The sequence below is a fragment of the Dermochelys coriacea genome, chromosome 14, assembly GCF_009764565.3.
Source record: "Dermochelys coriacea isolate rDerCor1 chromosome 14, rDerCor1.pri.v4, whole genome shotgun sequence".
In the NCBI taxonomy this organism is placed as follows: Eukaryota; Metazoa; Chordata; order Testudines; family Dermochelyidae; genus Dermochelys; species Dermochelys coriacea.
Genome location: NC_050081.1, coordinates 8,363,726 through 8,388,818, shown reverse-complemented (window position 1 = coordinate 8,388,818; position 25,093 = coordinate 8,363,726). Strand labels below are relative to the sequence as shown.

Genomic DNA, 25,093 nt, shown 5'->3' with positions numbered 1-25,093 from the left:
TCCAATGTTGTCCAATTCTAGATTCTTGCACCTTCCTATGAAGCACCTGGTTTTGAAAACTGGCAGAGACAGGATACTAGATGGACCATTGGCTCCATCTGGTAGTGCAATTCTTATGATCCAAATAAAGATTAAACTCAGTGTGAATCCTTATGTATGTATTTGCTTTTATATAACCAGAGCAAAGTACTTGGGACTTATCCCATGCTATTATAACCCACTGGTAAGCAAGTGTTTTAGGCCCTGCCCCCCTGTGCTGAGCCACAGAGGAGGAGAGTGATCATGGCCTCCAGCTATTTGGCTTCTTTAGCTCAAGCTTTAGCAGCTCCAGTGGTCCTTGGTTCAATCCCCAGTGTGTTGGCAAAGAGAGAAGCCATCACACTAACTGCTCCAAGCAATTAGATCCCTCCCTGCAAGTAAGATCCTGATCCTGGAAAGTGCTGAGCACCCTCTAGGCCAGGGGTGGGAAAACTTTTTGGCCTGAGCGCCACATCTTGGTATGAAAATTGTATGGTGGCCCATGAATGCTCATGAAATTGGGGTTGGGGTGCAGGAGGGAGTAAAGGCTCTGGCTGGGGGTGCGGGCTCTGGGATGAGGCTGGGGATGAGGGATGAGGGGTGTAGGAGGATGCTCCAGGCTGGGACCAAGGGGTTCCAAGGGTGGGATGGGGATCAGGGCTGGGATAGGGAGTTGGGGCACCGGTGAGTGAGGGCTCTGGGGTGGGGCCAGAAATGAGGAGTTAAGGATGTGGGAAAGGGCTCTGGACTGGGGCAGGAGGTTGGGGCACAGGAGGGGGGCAGGGATGTAGACTCCAGGCAGTGCTTACCTGAAGCAGCTCCTGGAAGCAGTGGTATGTCCCTGCTCTGGCTCCTATGCAGAGGTGCAGCCAGGTGGCTCTGCGCACCGCCCCGTCCGCAGGCACTGCTCCTGCAGCTCCCATTAGCTGCAGTTCCTGGCCAATGGGAACTGTGGGGTGGTGTTTGGGGTGGGAGCAGTGTGAGCAGCCCCTTGGCTGCCCCTAAGCATAGGAGCCAAAGGGGGGACATGCTGCTACTTCCAGGAGCCTTAGCATGTGTGCACGGAGCGGCCTCGCACCCTGCTCCCCGGCTGGAGCATGGGAGCAGGGCAAGCCCCAGACTTCACTGCCCCCAGGAGTTCAAGGGCCAGTTTAAACTGGCTGGAGGGCCGGATATGGCCCCCGCGCCGTAGTTTGCCCACCTCTGCTCTAGGCCTATTAGAATTAATGGTTGTTGAAGGTAACTTGGCACCTCATAGATTTAAGACTCTGACTAGATCAAATGTTTCTCGTGCAACAATTCATGCTGAAATAAGTCAATAGCTTCCAATCCTATTCTCAGGAAATGACAACTGGTGGATGTAGAAGCAAAAATCAAATGCAGCATCAAAACCGGAGCAAATGAGTCACTCAAGTACTTCATTTGCAGACTGAACTAGGAGCCAAAGGGTGAAATCCTGGCCACAGGGAACTCTCTGGGAGTTTTGCCATTTATGTCAGCGAGGTCAGAATTTCACCCAAGGTCACAAAAAACAATTGACCTACTCCCCCCTCAATTACATCCATGCAACTACACTGACATCAATGCAGTGGGTACCCAATGGAACTGATGGAAGGCATTTGCCCCAGAGGTTTTAGATTTATGGCATGACACATGATTGAAACAAACTTTTGGTTACAAATAGCAAACAGTTCTGACTCTTATTTTAAAAGAGCAATCTTCTAAAGCTTTCTATAAACATAGAATCATAGGACTGGAAGGGACCTCGAGAGGTCTTCTAGTCCAGTCCCTTGCACTCAATGCACGACTAAGTATTATGTAGACCATCCCTGACAGTTATTTGTCTAACCTGTTCTTAAAAATATCCAATGATGGAGATTCCAGAACCTCCCTAGGAAATTTATTCCAGTGCTTAATCACCCTGACAGTTAGGAAGTTTTTCCTAATGTCCAACTTAAACTGCCCTTGCTGCAATTTAAGCCCTTTGCTTCTTGTCCTATCCTCAGAAGTTAGGGAGAACAATTTTTCTCCCTCCTCCTTGTAACACCTTTTGAAGTACTTGAAATCTGTTATGTCTCCCCTCAGCCTTCCCTTCTCCAATTTTTTCAATCTTCCCTCATAAGTCATGTTTTCTAGACCTTTAATAATTTTTGTTGCTCTTCTCTGGAATCTCTCCAATTTGTCCACATCCTTCCTGAAATGTGGCGCCCAGAACTGGACACAATATTCCAGTTGAGGCCTAAACGGCGCAGACTAGAGCACAAGAATTACTTTTCACATCTTGCTTACAACACTCCTGCTAATACATCCCAGAATGATGTTCACTTTTTTTTGAGACAGCATTACACTGACTCATATTTAGCTTGTGATCCACTATGATCCCAGATCCCTTTCCATGGTACTTCTTCCTAGGCAATGTACGTATGCAACTAATTGTTCCTTTCTAAGTGGAGAACTTTGCATTTGTCCTTACTGAATTTCATCTTATTTACTTCAGACCATTTCAAATTTTAATCCTATCCTCCAAAGCACTAGCAAGCCCTCCAACTTTGGTATCATCTGGAAATTTTAAGTGTACTTTCTATGCCATTTTCTAAATCATTGATGAAGATATTGAACAGAACCAGACCCAGAACTGATCCCTGTGGGACCCCTCTTGATATGTTCTTCCAGCTTGACTATGAAGCACTGATAACCAAGGCTAAAATTTAGTCATCGGTATTTTTGATAAAAGTCATGGACATGCCATGGGCCATTGCTCCAGGTGCCCCAGGACTGCTGCTGCTCGGGCAGTTCCCAAGACACCCCCAGGACCGCTGCTCAGGTGCTCCCTGGAGCCAGCCACACCAGCCACTGTCCCAGCAGTCCCTGGAACCAGCTGGCCCCGGGCCTCCCGAGCTGCAGATGGTACAGCTTGTCCCGGGGACCAATGGAGCAGCTAATCCCAGGTCGTTCCAACAGAGGCCTGTGCGGCTGGCCGTAGGGCACCCGAACATAGGGAGGGCCCTGAAGTCAGCCGCACCAGCCACAGCAGAAGTCATGGAGGTCACAAAAAGTCAAGGAATCTGTGACTTCTGTGACCTTCAAGAAAGAATCACCGCCTTACTGATAACTACTCTCTTATAGTAGCTCCATCTAGGTTGGAGTTCCCTAGTTTGTTCATGAGGAGCTCCTGCAAGACAGTATCAAAAACCTTATTAAAGTCAAGATATACCACATCTACCGCTCCTTGCCCCCACCCCCCATCCACAAGGCTTGTTACTCTGTGAAAGAAAGCTGTTAGATGAAACATGGTTTGACACAATTTGTTCTTGACAAATCCATGCTGACTGTTTTTATCATCTTATTATCTTCTAGGTGTCTGCAAATTGATTGCTTAATTATTTGCTCCATTATCTTTCTAGGTACTGAAGCTCTGTCCTTGCCTCCGTGGGTCCCATGTTTCCTGGCAGATTTCGCTAGCCTTAGAGGCTCACTATGATCCTCCACGTAACCCTTCTTTTTCTAGAGACAAGGGTCACAGCCTACTGAGCCATTTTCATCATAAGCCAGCGAGGGAGGTGAGGAGAAGTCATCCTTCCTTGCACAGTCTCTGTTGTCTCCCAGTCTCAGTGATTAAACAGGGGGCAAAAGTGGGGGAGGGGAAACCCGGGCCCACCCTCTACTCCGGGCTCCAGCCCAGAGACCCTAATAGTATCAGCTATGGTAGCTGACCTTTTAGAAACATGACATGTACAATTCCCTGGGCTACTTCCCCCACAGCAGCCCTCACTTCCTCAAGCTCCACTTCACCCTTACTTCAGGGCCTCCTTCCTCCATATGGTGTGTACTACTCAGCCTCTCCAACTGCACAACTTCTTCCCACAGCTCCTGACATGCACTCCCACCTGACTAACTGGGAGGCTTTTAACTAGTTTCAGCCAGCCCCCGATTGACTTCAGGTGTCCCAATCAACCTAGCCTTCTCCCTGCCTTCTGGAAAGTTCTTAATTGGCCCCAGGTGTCTTAATTGACCTGGAGCAGCTGCCATTTCACTTATCCTGGTACCAGGGATTTGTTTAGCCTGGAGCTAATATATCTATCTCCCACTACTCTTCCATAGCCATCTCGCCTTGCCCCATCACAGTACTGAAGTTAAGCTGACTGGTCTGAAATTCCCCGGGTTGTCCTTATTCCACTTTTTATAGATGGGCACTAGATTTGCCCTTTCCCAATCCTCGGGAATCTCACGCGTCTTCCACGACTTTTCAAAGATAATTGCTAATGGCTCAGATATTTCCTTGCGTATTCTAGGAAGTTTTGCCTCAGATGTTTTCAAGTCATCAGGTCCTAACTTGTCTAAGTAATTTTTAATTTTTTCTTTCCCTATTTTAGTCTCTGATCCTACCATCTCATTTTCACTGGCATTCATTAAGTTAATTTCCAATTGCTGCTAAACTTTTTGGTGAAAACAAACAAAGTCATTCAGCATTTCTGCCATTTCCACATTTTCTGTTATTGTCTCCGCACCCCCTGCAATGAATAACGGGCCTATCTAGTCTTCCTATTGCGTTTAATGTATTTGTAGAAAGTTTTCTTGTTATCTTTTATGTCTCTAGCTAGTTTAATCTTGTTTTGTGCCTTGACCTTTCTAATTTTGACCCTACATACTTGTGTTATTTGTTTATATCCACCCTTTGTAATTTGACCTAGTTTTCACTTTTTGTGGGATTCTTTTTTGAGTTTGATCATTGAAGATCTCCTGGTTAATAAACTTCTGGATATTCATTCAGGCAGAATCATGATGGTACAAAAGCTATTTCTAAATCTTAGTTAAACTCTTACAAATAAAGCAGACAAGTCGATATCATATTCAGCTCTCTAGGTCCCAGAGTCTGCTCTTGGTTATACTGCTGTAGGTCTAGAGTAATTCCACAAAAATCCTGTCATATCCCCCCTCTACCTACCTTAATAATGACTCAATGTTATATTTTATTGCAGGTATAGGAAAGGTATAGGTACTTAGCACTTGTACAGTAACTTTCATGTTCATGACACTTTACAAACACCTAACTATTCCTCAAAACAGCACTATGAAGCAGGAAAGAATTGTCATCCCCAGGTAAGTTACATGTCCAAGCATGCAGAGAGAGTTAGTCCCAGAGCTGAGAATAGTATTCCGTAGTTGGTGGTTCCCAGTTGATATCTCTCTCAACACAAATTGTATTAAGATATTTTGTGGCTGGAAGCAGCTACTTATGTAGATGTTCCGGCATATATATTTATTCAGCAGGATGTGTGGAGGTTTTCTGTTATTTGTATTACAATAGCACTTAGAGGCCCCAGCCAAGATCAGGGCCTCATTGTGCCAGGTGCTGTATATATATATAATGAAAGACAGTCCCTTCCCTAAAGACAATCTAAATATGAGACAGATAAAAGGAACAGTTATGTCTATTTTAGGGAAAGGGAACTAAGGCACATAGAAATTAAGTGACTTGCTTAGGGTCAGACAAGATGTCTGATATAGCTGAGAACTGAATCCAGAGCCTTGAAGTCTCAGTTCAGTCTTTAACCACAAGGCAAACCTGATGGATTTTCTTATACTCTCCTCAGTATTACTTGAAAAGAAATGGCCTTTCATTTCTACCCACTTATTTTAAATCCAACAGCACTATTATTGTTAATAGACATCTTCTCTCCAGCCGTCTTCTGAAATGACAATGCCAAAAGCACTATACTCATCTGAAGGTTAATACAGAGCCTCAAACGTCAGCATAGGTAATATTGGCTGATAGAGCATCTAGGCTGTGCACTCTAATCCAGGCAGTTTGTGTAGATGGTGATTCATAGCAATTAAGAATAATTTAGGAAAATGACACATGACCTCCAGCTTCTGACAGAGCTGTTTGTTTTCCTTGTTATTAACATTCCTCGATTGGACTCAACCAGTAGAGAAGAATGTACAATATACTAGTATTTAGAGCATTGTGTAAAGGCAGATTTCCACTGGCTAGTACTTGACCCACCTTTTGTGCCAGAACCATTTTCAATTATCTATTTCCATGGAAAACTTCTGAACCCAAAAACCCAACAGGCAACAGAATCAAACCTGTTAGTAAAAAGAAAAGGAGTACTTGTGGCACCTTAGAGACTAACAAATTTATTAGAGCATAAGAGCTTTCATGAGCTACAACTCACTTCATCGGATGCATTTGGTGGAAAAAACAGAGGAGAGATTTATATACACACACAGAGAACATGAAACAATGGGTTTATCATACACACTGTAAGGAGAGTGATCACTTAAGATAAGCCATCACCAGCAGCAGGGGGGGAAAGGAGGAAAACCTTTCATGGTGACAAGCAAGGTAGGCTAATTCCAGCAGTTAACAAGAATATCAGAGGAACAGTGGGGGGTGGGCTGGGAGGGAGAAATACCATGGGGAAATAGTTTTACTTTGTGTAATGACTCATCCATTCCCAGTCTCTATTCAAGCCTAAGTTAATTGTATCCAGTTTGCAAATTAATTCCAATTCAGCAGTCTCTTGTTGGAGTCTGGTTTTGAAGCTTTTTTGTTGAAGTATAGCCACTCTTAGGTCTGTGATCGAGTGACCAGCGAGATTGAAGTGTTCTCCAACTGGTTTTTGAATGTTATAATTCTTGACGTCTGATTTGTGTCCATTCATTCTTTTACGTAGAGACTGTCCAGTTTGGCCAATGTACATGGCAGAGGGGCATTGCTGGCACATGATGGCATATATCACATTGGTAGATGCGCAGGTGAACGAGCCTCTGATAGTGTGGCTGATGTGATTAGGCCCTATGATGGTATCCCCTGAATAGATATGTGGACAGAGTTGGCAACGGGCTTTGTTGCAAGGATAGGTTCCTGGGTTAGTGGTTCTGTTGTGTGGTTGCTGGTGAGTATTTGCTTCAGATTGGGGGGCTGTCTGTAAGCAAGGACTGGTCTGTCTCCCAAGATCTGCGAGAGCGATGGGTCGTCCTTCAGGATAGGTTGTAGATCCTTGAAGATGCGTTGGAGAGGTTTTAGTTGGGGGCTGAAGGTGATGGCTAGTGGCGTTCTGTTGTTTTCTTTGTTGGGCCTGTCCTGTAGTAGGTGACTTCTGGGTACTCTTCTGGCTCTGTCAATCTGTTTCTTCACTTCAGCAGGTGGGTATTGTAGTTGTAGGAATGCATGATAGAGATCTTGTAGGTGTTTGTCTCTGTCTGAGGGGTTGGAGCAAATGCGGTTATATCGTAGCGCTTGGCTGTAGACAATGGATCGAGTGGTATGATCTGGATGAAAGCTAGAGGCATGTAGGTAGGAATAGCGGTCAGTAGGTTTCCGATATAGGGTGGTGTTTATGTGACCATCGCTTATTAGCACCGTAGTGTCCAGGAAGTGGATCTCTTGTGTGGACTGGTCCAGGCTGAGGTTGATGGTGGGATGGAAATTGTTGAAATCATGATGGAATTCCTCAAGAGCTTCTTTTCCATGGGTCCAGATGATGAAGATGTCATCAATGTAGCGCAAGTAGAGTAGGGGCATTAGGGGACGAGAGCTGAGGAAGCGTTGTTCTAAGTCAGCCATAAAAATGTTGGCATACAGATTGACAGAGCCAGAAGAGTACCCAGAAAAGACTGGGAATGGATGAGTCATTACACAAAGTAAAACTATTTCCCCATGAAAAGAAAAGGAGTACCCGTGGCACCTTAGAGACTAACAAATTTATTAGAGCATAAGCTTTCGTGAGCTACAGCTCACTTCATCGGATGCATTTGGTGGAAAAAGCAGAGGAGAGATTTATATACACACACACACAGAGAACATGAAACTGTAGCTCACGAAAGCTTATGCTCTAATAAATTTGTTCGTCTCTAAGGTGCCACGGGTACTCCTTTTCTTTTTGCGAATACAGACTAACACGGCTGCTACTCTGAAATATTTCCCCATGGTATTTCTCCCTCCCACCCCACCCCCCACTGTTCCTCTGATATTCTTGTTAACTGCTGGAATTAGCCTACCTTGCTTGTCACCATGAAAGGTTTTCCTTCTTTCCCCCCCCCTGCTGCTGGTGATGGCTTATCTTAAGTGATCACTCTCCTTACAGTGTGTATGATAAACCCATTGTTTCATGTTCTCTGTGTGTGTGTATATAAATCTCTCCTCTGTTTTTTCCACCAAATGCATCCGATGAAGTGAGCTGTAGCTCACGAAAGCTTATGCTCTAATAAATTTGTTAGTCTCTAAGGTGCCACAAGTACTTCTTTTCTTTTTTCATAGAATCATAGAATATCAGGGTTGGAAGGACCTCAGGAGGTCATCTAGTCCAACCCCCTGCTCAAAGCAGGGCCAATCCCCAATTTTTGCCCCAGATCCCTAAATGGCCCCCTCAAGGATTAAACTCACAACCCTGGGTTTAGCAGGCCAATGCTCAAACCACTGAGCTATCCCTCCCCCATTTCAGCATAATGGACCATATTTTCACTATAAATCAGCTATTGGAATGCTCAAGGAAATACAAATCAATGCAGTGTTGAAAGGTCTTGCAGAGCAGGGCGTTGACACAAACTATTAAAGGAAGCAAATTCTGACCGCATTACAGATATAACATTATTTGATACCCCCCTTCGCATCTCAGTTAAGAAAGATTTGAAACAAGGAGACATGGTTTCACCGAAACTCTTCACAACCTGCCTTGAAATGGTAATGAGGTGGATGAATTGGAAGAGTGGAATCAACGTCAACGGAGAGCTGTTAAACCATCTCAGATTCATGGATGATATTGCGTTGATGTCTGAAAATACTATCAAACTACAGAAAATGCTGCGAGAACTCAACACAAAAAGCAGCCAAGTTGGACTGAAAATTTAACCACTCTAAAACAAAATTTGTGTGATCTGATACCTTGCCAGAAGCCCAAATAACAATCAAGGGAGAACAAATAGAAGAAGCTGAGCAATATGTCTATTTGGGCCAAGAAATTAACATGCACTGTGATCAGGAAAGAGAACTCTCGTGAAGAAACAAAGCAGGTTGGTGTGCATTCAGTTCTATCAAGGATGTCTGCCAAGGAAAAATCAGCAAGGCAACATGCACCAGCCTCTTCAACTCAACAGTATTGCCAGGAATGTTGTACGGCAACGAAACATGGGCGCTGACGAAAACAGAGGAGCAGCAACTGTCTGTCACAAAGAGGGCGATGGAAAGAAGAATTTTGGGAATTTCAATTCGCGATTTAGTGTTCAATGAAGTGATCAGACAGCAGAGTGGAGTGAGGACATTGTTTTTGAGAACAGGCATAGTAAAATGCAGTGGTCCAGGCATATAGTGAGGCTCACTGACAATCGATGGACTGCAGCTGTCGCCAAGTGGTACCCACGGGAACTGAAATGACCATTTGGCCAACCTTCAAAGAGATGGGAAGACTTTATCATGAAAAGACATAAACACACATGGAGAAGGAAGGCCAGGATATGAGAAGAATGGAAGACATGTTGTGATTGGCGCAATCTATATGAGGGCTGAAGGACCAATTGATCGAGGTGATGAATGCGTAACAGATGCAATGCAGCTTGGAAACAATATAAAAATTACCCATTTTACACAGTCTTCTGAATTTATTAAATAAAACCTCAGAAGTCAAGTTGGATTAGTTTGAATTTTTAGCCTATAAAATAGTTAAGTATTAAATCCTGACAGTAGTATTTTTTTCAGTTCATTCTTTGGTGCCCTAAGAAAGTTCTCCCTTTTCCTATTTATGAGAACTCTATTGCTTCAGATATGTCCTAAGGCACTTACTTATTTGCCACAAAATGTTATAAATGTGTTATCGCTCTATGTGATTCGACAATGCTGATGGAAACCCCTCTGAGCCACCTTGGTGCATGAGCTCAAATTGTTACATGGAGTGTTCTTTCTGAAAACATAAATTACTCTGCTCTGGGAAGGTGACATTTTTGGTGAGAAATGGATTTTATAAATTGAAGAGAATTCATAATAGTTACTGGAAATAACTTAAGAAAGGTAGTCTGAATGAAAAGAAATACTTGCTCATAAATTAGGTAACTATCATTAGTCATGTAGCATGAAGGAAGTCATTTCTGTATATGTTTTCTCCATCTTGTAATTAGAGATGGGCCTAAATCAGAAACCAATATCTGCACACCCCTGAATGTTGGAGGATTTTAGAGAGACACCCAGGGCTGAACTTCCCAGCTGGACTCTATTTTTAATAAAATGAGCTGAACACAAATTCTGGGTCCAAAGACCCCCGGCTTGTTGGAGAAATTAGGCTTCACCTCCAGATTTCAGTTTATGGATCAGGCCTGTTGCTGCTTAATATTATTTTGTGCAGTCTTCAGCAGGACTGCTTGCTTCTAGACAACAAGGAAATGCATCTTAAAATAATACTAAAGGTTAGTTTTATTTTCTAAATCTGATTTTAGTTTATTAGGAGAACCATACAAGGTTTTTGGTGCCTGGTTTAATCAAGACAAACTATTAACCTGCGAAAGATGAGATTAAAGCATCTAAAGCTGCCAAGTGCCAGATTCCATGAAGACTCAACTCAATAAGTCTTTAGTGTCCTTCAGTCCTAAAACCATATGCTCTCAGTGTTGCTGGTATGAGTCTCACCTACTGACAACTTGATTTAGGTGAATTTCCAGAGCTCAGTCATGTTTGCTTTTGGAAGCTGCTCTCTGTTGGAGAATGTTACTTTCCACTTCAAGAAAAATGGATTAAAGTGTCCCCCTGTATATAGGGCCAAAACATACTGCTGATGGATTAGCAACAGTGACTAGGGGGAAAGCCTACACCTTTTTCCACTCTGGCTTTTCCTGGGATATCTCAACTGGAAATAGCTTTTTCCAGGAACCTCAATTAGAGGTTGGGATTACTAAGAAACTTGAGCAAACCCTTCAAAAAGAATTGCATCCATTGGTTTTCCTTTACTGTACAGCATATTAAATAGACGCGTAAAGAGATTTAATCAGAAGGTTTTTGACAGCTGTTGAATTAGATTAATCAAAAAGATTAATTTCATGGATGAGAGTTTTCTTATTTTTTAAACAAATAAAATACACCTTTATATATTAAAGCTTGAAAGTAGATCACTGATACTGTTGTGTGATAATTACCTAACCTTGTTGTTCACTGTAATGCAGAGAGTTATGCCAGTGAAAGGCAATGGGCTGAATCTGAAGCTATGCCATGTTTGTGGTTTGATTTGGAGACAGGTGCACATAAATATAGCGCAAAGGGTGTGAAAAGTTGTAAAAGGAATGGAGTGGGGTGAATGCAGATATGTAACCCAAATAGAGGCACACTTCAAATGTCCTTTTTGCATTCTAATCTTCTTCTGAAATTTCATAAATGTAAATACAACGTATTTATAAAATGCCATCATCCTTTCGTAACTAGATTTTGTTGTTATCCTACATATCGTATGAGCAGGGTATTACATGGGAGAGGCTACACTGTTGGACATTTCATCACTTAGAGGAAAGGACCAACAAAAGGTCTAAGTCTATGACTTTCGTAGGGGCATCATTTCAATAGCAAAACTCCCATTGACTTCAGTGGAACAAAGAATGACACCTCAGTGTCCAAGGCCATGTGTGAAATATTGCTGAAAACACAATGGCTGCCTTGTTTGCCTTCAGAATCACATTAATTCACTGTTTGTTTGGAATGATTTACTGTAAAATGCATTGGGATACTGTCATCACTGTCTGAGATCAAACTATAGTCTGGTCCTCCATCTGGGGTCTCCTGTGATCTTTATTTCTCTGAAACAAGGGGCACACAAGTGGGGGCTTTTGTAATTGTCTACTGTTGGAAGAATCCTACTGGGATGCTGTTTGGCCTTTCAGAGATATGCTGTCCCTGCCTGAACTCTGAGACAAAAGCAGAGACAGCCCCATGCATTCTTAGACTTCTCTCTTTAATATTAATTCTTCTATATTTCCAATATGAATTACTGACAGCTTGGTTTTAATTGGTCACAATAACTTAATAGGGCGGTCTCATCTCTAATCTCTAGAATTCTGTGGATGTAGAAGTCTTTTGACAGTCTCTTGAAAAATTATCCATATCCTCCCATGTGGAAATAGCAGTAAACAGAACAGTGTAAACTATTAAAATATAGGTAGCTTACTTAGTGAGAGAATATGTACTGCAGGATACTGCTCATGAACAGCAGCACTTCTTGAAATTTCATGAGATTCTGCACACACAAGGTAACCTGCAAGCACTTGTCAGCTGACATAAATATATAAATAGGTAGCATCAAAATAGGATGTAAGCTACAGCTGGTAAAACATGTTGCATGTCAGCTAAGAATTTGCAATCCAATTTTCATTTCAATGCAAATTAAAATGACCTGGGTTCTGAACCCATTAACCAAAGGCCCAACGCTGTTTCCATTGACTTCAGAGTAAAAGCAGGACTTCGGTATAAGCAGTCCCAAGATCTTTAACCTGTAAGATGCCACTACAATATTTAGAATAGATCATATATTTGAAGTTGAAAACACTGAAAAAGGGTCCCATTCCTCCTCGATAACCTGGTTTCTGGTTGCCACTGACTGAATACACACAGGAACCTTAGCAGAATTATGAAATGTAGTAATGCTTATTTCCTTCAAGAAAGGCAAAGCAAGCAACTGCACAGCATGTGAAAGTCAGCTACTCCTGCTTCAACTGTTTATTCATGATGCTAAAAAAACATATTCCCATGAATCTGGGCAATACTAAAGAATGCTGATGATGTAACTAAAAGCCACCAGATGTGTAATGCAGCACAAATTACAGAGATATGCAGGAATTCACTGAAAAGAAACATTTTGAAAGTCAACTCAGAACTTAAACTTGTCAGATTCTTCGTTCATGGTCAGGGCAGGTGATATTTCTGCAGCTGTTGTAGCAGTAGCCAGAATCCCTGCATTTATGTCAGGATTTCCACTTTAATCTCGGGGTTCAGGTGTTTATAACTCTGAAATTTTAATATTCTTTGAGATAAAACTTCATGTAAAAATTGTTTATCCAAATGCTTTTTTCCTCACAAAATGTTAAGTTAAGCAGTTTGTTTTATGCGAGTTCAGAAAGAGACATTGCCATCTCAACTATTCATTCTAGATCTCCTACCAGTCATGTAAGTTAAAGCTCATGCCACCTTCCCCCTCACTTAAAGCTTAACTTTACACCGGGGCGAGGTGGTTGAAAATGGGAGCGCTATGATCAGTCCCCCCTTTCCAGTGTGCACAAATAAAAGTCAGCCTGTGACTGATTGCTCAATCATTTGCCAAGATTAAAGCATTATATTCTATACAGTCCAGTCTATGTGGGAGGGATTTTTACAGCTAACTCTCATCAGCACTAACAGGAGCAACATCCTTGTAAATCATCTGTGCTTCAGAAGAAAAACTAGATCCTCTGAAATCCTCTGCTCTCATTCACATAAATCTTCCACTCCCTGCAGCTCTCCTTCCCCCTCCCTGTAATTGATAGTGACCTTAATCCTGGTTTCCACATCATGCGTCACATCCACAAATCCTTTTGTCATCTCTGGGTTCTCCTGTGCTTCCTTCTCCTCCAGTCTGGACTCTGCCTACATCCCCATTCTCAATTTCTCCCACACTATCGCTCCTAACTTTTGCAACTGCATCTCCTTGCCCCTTCTCACCGCCCCTTTTTCCTGGAGATTGGGACTCAGAAATCAATCTAGATCAGGGGTTCTCAAACTGGACGTCGTGACCCCTGAGCTGGTCACAAGGTTATTACATAGGGGTTCGCAAAAAGAAAAGGAGTACTTGTGGCACCTTAGAGACTAACAAATTTATTAGAGCATAAGCTTTCGTGAGCTACAGCTCACTTCATCGGATGCATTTGGTGGAAAAAAAAAAAAAAAAAAAAAAAAATTTTTTTTCTCCACCAAATGCATCCGATGAAGTGAGCTGTAGCTCACGAAAGCTTATGCTCTAATAAATTTGTTAGTCTCTAAGGTGCCACAAGTACTCCTTTTCTTTTTGCGAATACAGACTAACACGGCTGCTACTCTGATACATAGGGGGTTGTGAGTTGTCAGCCTCCACCCCCAAACCTGCTTTGCCTCCAGCATTTACAATAGTGTTAAATATTTTAAAAGTGTTCTTAATTTATAAAGGGGGTCACATTCATAGGCTTGCTGTGTGAAAGGGGTCACCAATACAAAAGTTTGAGAACCACTGAAATAGGTTCTGTTTCTGACACTGCCACTGATTTGTCTTGTGACATAAGTAAATTACTGAGACATGAATTTTCAGAAGTGCTCTCTAACTTGGTTACTGCAAATGTTATGTGCCCTACTCTGAGAAACCATCCTGGCAGTTGAGATCTGTTGGGATGCTCTGGCACAAAGTTCCCAGGTTTGAACTTTGGTGACTGGAGACAAAGTTTTCTCATGGGAATGCCCTCCAGCTTGTACTGAAAACCCTACATTTGTTTGACCAACAGGATATGTTGTAAGGCCTTTCCCAAGCTAGTGGGATGGGGATCTTTTGTAAATTTTCATTTTAGAGTTGATTTTTGTCCTTTTTTGTATAATGATTTAATACTGTCAACGCACCTTGCAATTATTGATGGGCACATTGGACAAATAAATGTTAGCCTGCAAGATGGGACTTTATTCTACTTTAAATAACTGTATAATGATGTTTCTTTTTTGCACAAAAGTCTTTCAATTTTTAACCATTGGATCCTCTCTGCAATTGCTTTTGCAAACATGCATGGATTTTGTTCAGAGATTAGGATGTAATCATATCTTTGATAAGTGGACTTGGTGTTTTAGCTTGTTTTTTTCCTTAAGACTGCTTCTCTAATAGGATTCAACCCAAAGATAACCATGCATGAGACTTAAATACACTTAGAACTCGGTAAAAAAGCAGCATAAGTGGGAATTGTGGTAGGGAAGACTAGAAAAGATTTTACATATAATTAACTTCAGGGATTTAACCATGGCATGTCTCACTAATAATCTGTAATTAGAGAACGTCAGACTTGTAGAAAATTTAGTGTTTCTGCATCTTCCTTTTAATGAGTCAATCTCTTGTGCTGTTTCATAAAATTGAGTTTTTTGTGTAGGTAGAAACACCTTTTCTTTCGGAGGACAGTATTTTGGTAATGTGTTCTTTCTTCTAGAGTCCCCTCTTCCTACCTGTGCCATGAGGACAGCCATTCCAAAATAGTCCAACAGCTAATAAGGACTTCTCTGCACTTAGTCATCAGTCATCTCTGTGCTCTATCCTCACTTTACATTTTTCCAGAAACACTCTTCTCATGTCACCCCAATCCACTATGTAGCTTTAGCAACCAACCATCTGTTTCAGGAGTATAACTGTTTCTTCTAGGCTGGTAGCTCCCATAATGTAAGATAGACTTCAGAGCTCCCAGCTATGGTGAGAGGCATTGTATTCTGTTCCTGCAAACAGCTATCCAAACAAGGCCATATATTTCAGGGGTAGAAAATAGTCCAGTTGTGCAATGATTTTTGAATGTTTGAATCTGATTTCAGGATGTTGTTTTATTTGCTAGTTGTTCTTGCAAATAGAAGATAATCTAGTGCTGACTCATATTCCCACTCGTAAACAGTGTCTTTTAATAAAACCTTGAGATGTTGAGTAAAATACCTATTAAAACTACTAACAGGTTTGACAGGTTTCAGAGTAGCAGCCGTGTTAGTCTGTATTCGCAAAAAGAAAAGGAGTACTTGTGGCACCTTAGAGACTAACAAATTTATTAGAGCATAAGCTTTCGTGAGCTACAGCTCACTTCATTGGATGCATTTGGTGGAAAAAAAAGAGGAGAGATTTATATACACACACAGAGAGAACATGAAACAATGGGTTTATCATACACACTGTAAGGAGAGTGATCACTTAAGATAAGCCATCACCAGCAGCGGGGGGGGGAGGGGGGGAAAAGGAAAACCTTTCATGGTGACAAGCAAGGTAGGCTAATTCCAGCAGTTAACAAGAATATCAGAGGAACAGTGGGGGGTGGGCTGGGAGGGAGAAATACCATGGGGAAATAGTTTTACTTTGTGTAATGACTCATCCATTCCCAGTCTCTATTCAAGCCTAAGTTAATTGTATCCAGTTTGCAAATTAATTCCAATTCAGCAGTCTCTCGTTGGAGTCTGGTTTTGAAGCTTTTTTGTTGAAGTATAGCCACTCTTAGGTCTGTGATCGAGTGACCAGAAAGATTGAAGTGTTCTCCAACTGGTTTTTGAATGTTATAATTCTTGACGTCTGATTTGTGTCCATTCATTCTTTTACGTAGAGACTGTCCAGTTTGGCCAATGTACATGGCAGAGGGGCATTGCTGGCACATGATGGCATATATCACATTGGTAGATGCGCAGGTGAACGAGCCTCTGATAGTGTGGCTGATGTGATTAGGCCCTATGATGGTATCCCCTGAATAGATATGTGGACAGAGTTGGCAACGGGCTTTGTTGCAAGGATAGGTTCCTGGGTTAGTGGTTCTGTTGTGTGGTGTGTGGTTGCTGGTGAGTATTTGCTTCAGATTGGGGGGCTGTCTGTAAGCAAGGACTGGTCTGTCTCCCAAGATCTGTGAGAGTGATGGGTCGTCCTTCAGGATAGGTTGTAGATCCTTGATGATGCGTTGGAGAGGTTTTAGTTGGGGGCTGAAGGTGATGGCTAGTGGCGTTCTGTTGTTTTCTTTGTTGGGCCTGTCCTGTAGTAGGTGACTTCTGGGTACTCTTCTGGCTCTGTCAATCTGTTTCTTCACTTCAGCAGGTGGGTATTGTAGTTGTAGGAATGCATGATAGAGATCTTGTAGGTGTTTGTCTCTGTCTGAGGGGTTGGAGCAAATGCGGTTATATCGTAGCGCTTGGCTGTAGACAATGGATCGAGTGGTATGATCTGGATGAAAGCTAGAGGCATGTAGGTAGGAATAGCGGTCAGTAGGTTTCCGATATAGGGTGGTGTTTATGTGACCATCGCTTATTAGCACCGTAGTGTCCAGGAAGTGGATCTCTTGTGTGGACTGGTCCAGGCACTGAATTTAGCCGTATAGAGTGGAAATCTGTCAACTTCATGAAAAAACTCGCACAGATACAGACAGACATCATCTTCCTCTCCAAATGCAAACAGATGGACATCATACCGAAAGGACTGAAGGTAAAAAATCCATTACAATCTACATACCACACAGACTATGCTGACAGCTTGTGCCACACACTCTCAAAGAAACTGTGGAACCACCTGATCAACATCCTCTACAGCAAACAGGGAAAGATTAAGAATGAGCTCTCAAAACTGGATACTCTCATAAAGAACCAACCTTCCACACAAACTTCCTCGTGGCTGGACTTTACAAAAACTAGACAAGCCATTTACAAAACACACTTTGATTCTCTACAAAAGAAAAAGGACACTAAGCTATCTAAACTACTATATGCCACAAGGGGCCACAACAATGGTTCCCGTAACCCACCCAGCAATATTGTTAATCTATCCAACTATACTCTTAGCCCAAAAGAAGAATCTGTCCTATCTCGGGGCCTCTCCTTTTGCCCCTCCACCCCCACGAACATGATACAGTTCTGTGGTGACCTAGAATCCTATTTTCGACGTCTCAGACTCAAGGAATATTTCCAACACACCTCTGACCAACATATTAACCCACAGAGACCTTCCTGCCAACACTACAAAAAGAAGGATTCTGGGTGGACTCCTCCTGAAGGTCGAAGCAGCAGCCTGGATTTCTACATTGACTGCTTCCGCCGACGTGCACGAGCTGAAATTGTGGAAAAGCAGCATCGCTTACCCCATAACCTCAGCCATGCAGAACACAGTGCCATCCACAGCCTCAGAAACAACTCTGACATCATAATCAAAAAGGCTGACAAAGGAGGTGCTGTCGTCATCATGAATAGGTCGGAGTATGAACAAGAGGCTACTAGGCAGCTCTCCATCACCACTTTCTACAAGCCATTACCCTCTGATCCCACTGAGAGTTACCAAAAGAAACTACAGCATTTGCTCAAGAAACTCCCTGAAAAAGCACAAGAAGAAATCCGCACAGACACACCCCTGGAGCCCCGACCTGGGGTATTCTATCTGCTACCCAAGATCCATAAACCTGGAAATCCTGGACGCCCCATCATCTCAGGCATTGGCACCCTGACAGCAGGATTGTCTGGCTATGTAGACTCCCTCCTCAGGCCCTTCGTTACCAGCACTCCCAGCTATCTTCGAGACACCACTGACTTCCTGAGGAAACTACAGTCCATTGGTGATCTTCCTAAAAACACCATCTTAGCTACTATGGATGTAGAAGCCCTCTACACCAACATTCCACACAAAGATGGACTACAAGCCGTCAGGAACAGTATCCCCAATACTGTCACGGCTAACCTGGTGGCTGAACTTTGTGACTTTGTCCTGACCCATAACTATTTCACATTTGGTGACAATGTATACCTTCAAATCAGCGGCACTGCGATGGGTACCCGCATGGCCCCACAGTATGCCAACATTTTTATGGCTGACTTAGAACAACGCTTCCTCAGCTCTCGTCCCCTAATGCCCCTACTCTACTTGCGCTACATTGATGACATCTTCGTCATCTGGACCCATGGAAAAGAAGCTCTTGAGGAATTCCACCATGATTTCAACAATTTCCATCCCACCATCAACCTCAGCCTGGACCAGTCATTAGATAGCTTAGTGTCCTTTTTCTTTTGTAGAGAAGCAAAGTGTGTTTTGTAAATGGCTTGTCTAGTTTTTGTAAAGTCCAGCCACGAGGAAGTTTGTGTGGAAGGTTGGTTCTTTATGAGAGTATCCAGTTTTGAGAGCTCATTCTTAATCTTTCCCTGTTTGCTGTAGAGGATGTTGATCAGGTGGTTCCGCAGTTTCTTTGAGAGTGTGTGGCACAAGCTGTCAGCATAGTCTGTGTGGTATGTAGATTGTAATGGATTTTTTACCTTCAGTCCTTTCGGTATGATGTCCATCTGTTTGCATTTGGAGAGGAAGATGATGTCTGTCTGTATCTGTGCGAGTTTTTTCATGAAGTTGACAGATTTCCACTCTATACGGCTAAATTCAGTGCCTGGACCAGTCCACACAAGAGATCCACTTCCTGGACATTACGGTGCTAATAAGCGATGGTCACATAAACACCACCCTATATCGGAAACCTACTGACCGCTATTCCTACCTACATGCCTCTAACTTTCATCCAGATCATACCACTCAATCCATTGTCTACAGCCAAGCGCTACGATATAACCGCATTTGCTCCAACCCCTCAGACAGAGACAAACACCTACAAGATCTCTATCATGCATTCCTACAACTACAATACCCACCTGCTGAAGTGAAGAAACAGATTGACAGAGCCAGAAGAGTACCCAGAAGTCACCTACTACAGGACAGGCCCAACAAAGAAAACAACAGAACGCCACTAGCCATCACCTTCAGCCCCCAACTAAAACCTCTCCAACGCATCATCAAGGATCTACAACCTATCCTGAAGGACGACCCATCACTCTCACAGATCTTGGGAGACAGACCAGTCCTTGCTTACAGACAGCCCCCCAATCTGAAGCAAATACTCACCAGCAACCACACACCACACAACAGAACCACTAACCCAGGAACCTATCCTTGCAACAAAGCCCGTTGCCAACTCTGTCCACATATCTATTCAGGGGATACCATCATAGGGCCTAATCACATCAGCCACACCATCAGAGGCTCGTTCACCTGTGCATCTACCAATGTGATATATGCCATCATGTGCCAGCAATGCCCCTCTGCCATGTACATTGGCCAAACTGGACAGTCTCTACGTAAAAGAATGAATGGACACAAATCAGACGTCAAGAATTATAACATTCAAAAACCAGTTGGAGAACACTTCAATCTCTCTGGTCACTCGATCACAGACCTAAGAGTGGCTATACTTCAACAAAAAAGCTTCAAAAAACAGACTCCAACGAGAGACTGCTGAATTGGAATTAATTTGCAAACTGGATACAATTAACTTAGGCTTGAATAGAGACTGGGAATGGATGAGTCATTACACAAAGTAAAACTATTTCCCCATGGTATTTCTCCCTCCCACCCCACCCCCCACTGTTCCTCTGATATTCTTGTTAACTGCTGGAATTAGCCTACCTGCTTGTCACCATGAAAGGTTTTCCTCCTTTCCCCCCCCTGCTGCTGGTGATGGCTCATCTTAAGTGATCACTCTCCTTACAGTGTGTATGATAAACCCATTGTTTCATGTTCTCTGTGTGTGTGTATATAAATCTCTCCTCTGCTTTTTCCACCAAATGCATCCGATGAAGTGAGCTGTAGCTCACGAAAGCTTATGCTCTAATAAATTTGTTAGTCTCTAAGGTGCCACAAGTACTCCTTTTCTTTTTGCGAATACAGACTAACACGGCTGCTACTCTGAAACCTGATCATATATGTGGATTTTTGAGCAAGGGTTTTCTTCAGCTCCTGATAGAATTCTTCCACATTGTCATCTTCGCTTGTGCTTATGGGAGCTGTCATAAATATAAAGGGAAGGGTAACCACCTTTCTGTATACAGAACTATAAAATCCCTCCTGGCCAGAGGCAAAACCATTTCACCTGTAAAGGGTTAAGAAGCTAAGATAACCTCGCTGGCACCTGACCAAAATGACCAATGAGGAGACAAGATACTTTCAAAGCTGGAGGGGGGGGGGGAAATAAAGGGTCTGTCTGTCTGTGTGATGCTGTTGCTGGGAACAGATCAGGAATGCTCTTCAGAATTCCTGTAAAAAGTTAGCAAGCAATCTAGCTAGAAATGCATTAGATTTTCTTTTGTTTAATGGCTGGTAAAATAGCTGTGTTGAATGGAATGTATATTTCTGTTTTTGTGTCTTTTTGTAATTTAAGGTTTTGCCTAGAGGGATTCTCTATGTTTTCAATCTGATTACCCTGTAAGGTATTTACCATCCTGATTTTACAGAGGTGATTCTTTTACTTTTTCTTTAATTAAAATTCTTCTTTTAAGAACCTGATTAATTTTTGATTGTTCTTAAGACCCAAGGGTTTGGGTCTGTGTCCACCTATGCAAATTGGTGAGGATTTTTATCAAGCCTTCCCCAGGAAAGGGGATGTAGGGCTTGGGGGGGATATTTTTGGGGGAAGACGTCTCCAAGTGGGTTCTTTCCCTGTTCTTTGTTTAACACGCTTTGTGGTGACAGCATAGGGTTCAAGGACAAGGCAAAGTTTGTACCTTGAGGAAGTTTTTAACCTAAGCTGGTAAGAATAAGCTTAGGGGGTCTTTCATGCAGGTCCCCACATCTGTACCCTAGAGTTCAGAGTTGGGAAGGAACCTTGACAGAAGCATGTATCTGAACAGTCTTGAGGGTGCTGTTCTTGTTCAGTTGGAGGTGAAGCACTCCAATGCGCAATGACTTGAACTTGTAGGAGATGATTTTTGGAGACCATTCCTTGTTGATGATGAAGCCGATTCCTTCAACGGTTCTCACACCTTCTCCTTTTCCCAAAATGATGGTACTTTCATCTCTCTACTTCACTTCCATCTCCTTTCTTTGTCGTGTTTTGCAGAGACCAAGGATGTCGCAGGCTGTCCTTGCCTTCTCCTCCATTAGATGGTTGATCAAATCGTCTCTCATCCGTGTCCCGCAGTTATAGGTGCACACAGAGAGGGCAGTCCTTTTTCTGGCCTCTGAGATTCTCAACAGTGTCTCATTGACTGAATTCCCAACCACCATCGCAGAGCAGATTGAGGAGTGCACAAGGTGTTGGGGCCAGTTTATTCGTGTTGTTTTAGCCATTTCTTCATCCACCCGCTGGCTATGCTGTCAGTGGCACATTTACCTCCTCAACGTAGCTAACACCCCACCTCAAGAAGGACGACAGTTGTCCTCTCCCTGGGTTGGCAGTTTGATATCTTAATAGCATGGTTGAACCTACTGAAGAATACACTCTGCTATCCTCGCTGTCAGACAAGCCAGGGTCACTGCTGCGCCACTTTAAGGTGTTGAGGTAGGATTTTGCAGCAGTACACATCCATAGTACAATTAAATATTTGCATGCTCTGCAACAATCAAGTTAGTGAAGTCTAAACATTTAACCTGTGCTGCTAAGTAATCTTATAAAATGAAACAAACAAAAGGCTGTTTTGTTTTAAATTCACCTTTAAATGGGCTCTGTTTTTTTGCCTGTAGAACTGCAGGTGAAAATAACTGCAGGCGAAATTTTGTGCTGGTAAGCACTGTTCCCTCTAAGCTGTGCACGTGTGTACACACACAGATCCTAAACTCCGCGCACATGGTGAAACACCGCGCCCACAAAAATTTGCATAGAAGCACAACAATTTGCACAGAAGAAATTTTTTGTGTACACGGCCTGTAAAAAATTAGAGGGAACATTGCTGGCAAGTATTCAAGGGTACAGTACAGGTCACGTAGATGTCTCAGTACCTAATTGGCGGGCTAGGTTAGTCAGTGTGTTAGGGTGCTCTGAGATAATTTGATGAAAGGTGTTATCTAAAAGTGCAAAAAATAAATTACTGACGAAACAAGACAAGAACATGTTGAAATCCTGAAGAACAAGTAAAGGGACAGAAGAGGTGGTCATTTCAGTTCAGGAAAAAACCCTTGAGAATGAAGATTCTATTCTGTAAATCTGCATGTGAGAAACATAAGCCTAAAATAAGTGGCTCAAATAGAGGCACATCAAATGTGCAAAGATCATTTCAGTCTCTCTGGACACTGCTGGTTCTGGACATGCATCAGGTCTTTAACAAACCTGATAACTATAGAGTGGGTGGAAATTTATTTACATTCTGTTGACTTGGAAAATCAAAACTGCAGCCAAGTCAACTTTCAGGCAAGAAGCCCAAAGATGATGGCAGAAGATTGTGTGTGTGTGTGCGCGTGCACGTGCGCGCACGTGTGTGTGGGGTGGGGAATGGATCTCAGGAAGTAAATGAATGTCAGCTATCTCGAGTTTGTCTAAAGGAAGGAATTTGGCCCCTTTTGTTAAAGACTGTATAGCACCACTTCCATTAATGCGCATCTCTTCTTACCTTCCTCATGAGATACTTTGCACCTGCACTGTGCAGCATCAGGCCCTAGGGGAATCCTGTAACTTTGGAAGACCACAACAATGTAAAATGGACCTGTGTCATTTAAAACATCCTGATGGCAGTTGCAAAAAATCTGATCTTTCGTTGGTCCAGGTGCCTCGTTCTAATAGTTACTTCTGGAGCATTAATTCACCCCACAGGGGGAGATGAAAAAAATAAACCACCATTTAAACAGCATTTTATCTTTATGGTGCATCAGAATGTGTATTAAAAATCCTGCAGCCTGCTCCTCAGAAAATAATCCAGTCTCCTTTTACATATCATATGTTCTTTCCAGAGTCCACTGAAAACTCTGAAGGCTGACATCAGGCTAAGGCATATTGTACATCCTGGTTCACTTATGTACTATATAAGCTTAATTACGCCAAAGAAATCTAGAGGAACAGTGGTTGACAAGACCAGTCTGTTTTTAGTTCATTTAAAAAAACCAAAATGACACACACAATTTATAATGCCTTCCAAATATACACCCAGTAAGTTTTCATACCCCAAAATGGATACTTATAAACACATACATAAGAGGGGTAAATCCTCACTTTAGATGGGTGACAGAACCCCCCATTTATTTTTCCATGCTGGAGGTTGGCTGAGGCAGGAGACTCAACAACTTCCATAGGCCACTGTGCAAGTGGGAGGGGGGAAAGCAGGCAGTGTGTAAATTAAACCAGTGGTAAGACCAGAGCACAGGTAGTGGAATGGAATAGGTACAGCTCCATGTTCTAAGGGAAGATTCTTCCCCTCCAGCCACAAAGAATTCCCTTCTTAGCACACACCCTACCTGTTCAATATTCTACTCAGGCTAACTGCTTCCTCATTAGTGGCCGACAACCAGTTGCCTCATTTTAAGGTTGTCCTTTGGGCACAGCAGTTCATGTTATATGGCAGCACCAGGGGAATAAAGCTGAAAAATAAAACAACCAAATATACACATAACTGGTCTGATACCTTTAGAGATAACCTTGTTTTGTCCTCCATACTCATCCAGTCCTACAGTAAAGTGCTCTGGAATAATTATTTGACTATAATTTGTGTAAGGACTTTAGGCCGTATTCTGCTGCCAAAAGATACATGTATAATTTGGGCAGGAAGTGACTTGAGTACTTTACATAGACATATATTAGAAAAAGCCAGATCTCCAGAGACAGGAAATTTACTCAGAAGACTTTCCTCTAAGCCTGAGTGATTGAGCAAGCGAAAACCAGATTCACTCTAAAAATACATTACAATTTGATAAAACAATAAAAATTAAATTAAAGCATATCAACGTTTCCCTTGTGCTACCACATGAGTCTCTACTACCCCAAGGACAAACTTCAAACAAGTCATTTGGTTCACAGCCCATACCCAAGTGGTTACCTTAGCAATGTCAACCCACATAAAAGCTCATTGTTCAATACATAGCATGTCTTTTATTAGCATGCACAAAGAGCAGGCACTAAAAACACCCAAATTTGTTGCATGCTGACAAACCTTGATCTTCATCTATATTGCCAAGTGCTGTTCAACAAACCTGCTACTTTTTAAAAAATAAATAATTCAACGGAAGTTCATGCAGAGTCCTTTGACATCTGTTGTTTGTGTGGCTGTGAATTATTCATCAGTTAGCATAAACAGCTTTAATTAAGGAAATGCACTGTAGCAATCACTAAAATATTAATGAACCTTATTAAAGAGAATGCCCCAAATAAAGCTGCACTCACAGTTCAATAGCCAAGATCTTTGAGGGGGCAATGCTTAAATGATCAGATGCACTACTCTTAACATTACACACACATTACAGTTTTTATATGAAAGTTCTAATACTGTCTTTATATTATTTTTAGTTCCTATTTAAGTCTACTCCAACCAACTACATATATTTAAATTCATTTTTTTACATGAGATAAATTGCTTTATCCTAAGTGTTAGGTATCCATTTTGTTAACCACACTG

At 42.4% G+C, this 25,093-nt stretch overlaps 1 protein-coding gene across 14 annotated transcripts in view; it reads right to left on the bottom strand.

Annotated features, from left to right (window-relative positions):
- PITPNC1 (phosphatidylinositol transfer protein cytoplasmic 1) overlaps window positions 1-25,093 on the bottom strand; it is a 196,360-nt gene that overhangs the window by 127,097 nt on the left and 44,170 nt on the right. For 2 of the 14 annotated variants that reach the window (XM_043496322.1, XM_038371430.2), the window contains exon 2: window positions 23,940-24,062. The exons of the other annotated variants lie outside the window; for them this stretch is intronic. The gene's annotated coding sequence lies outside the window, so the exon portion shown is untranslated. The remainder of the gene's footprint in view (window positions 1-23,939; window positions 24,063-25,093) is intronic. 14 annotated transcript variants of the gene reach the window in all.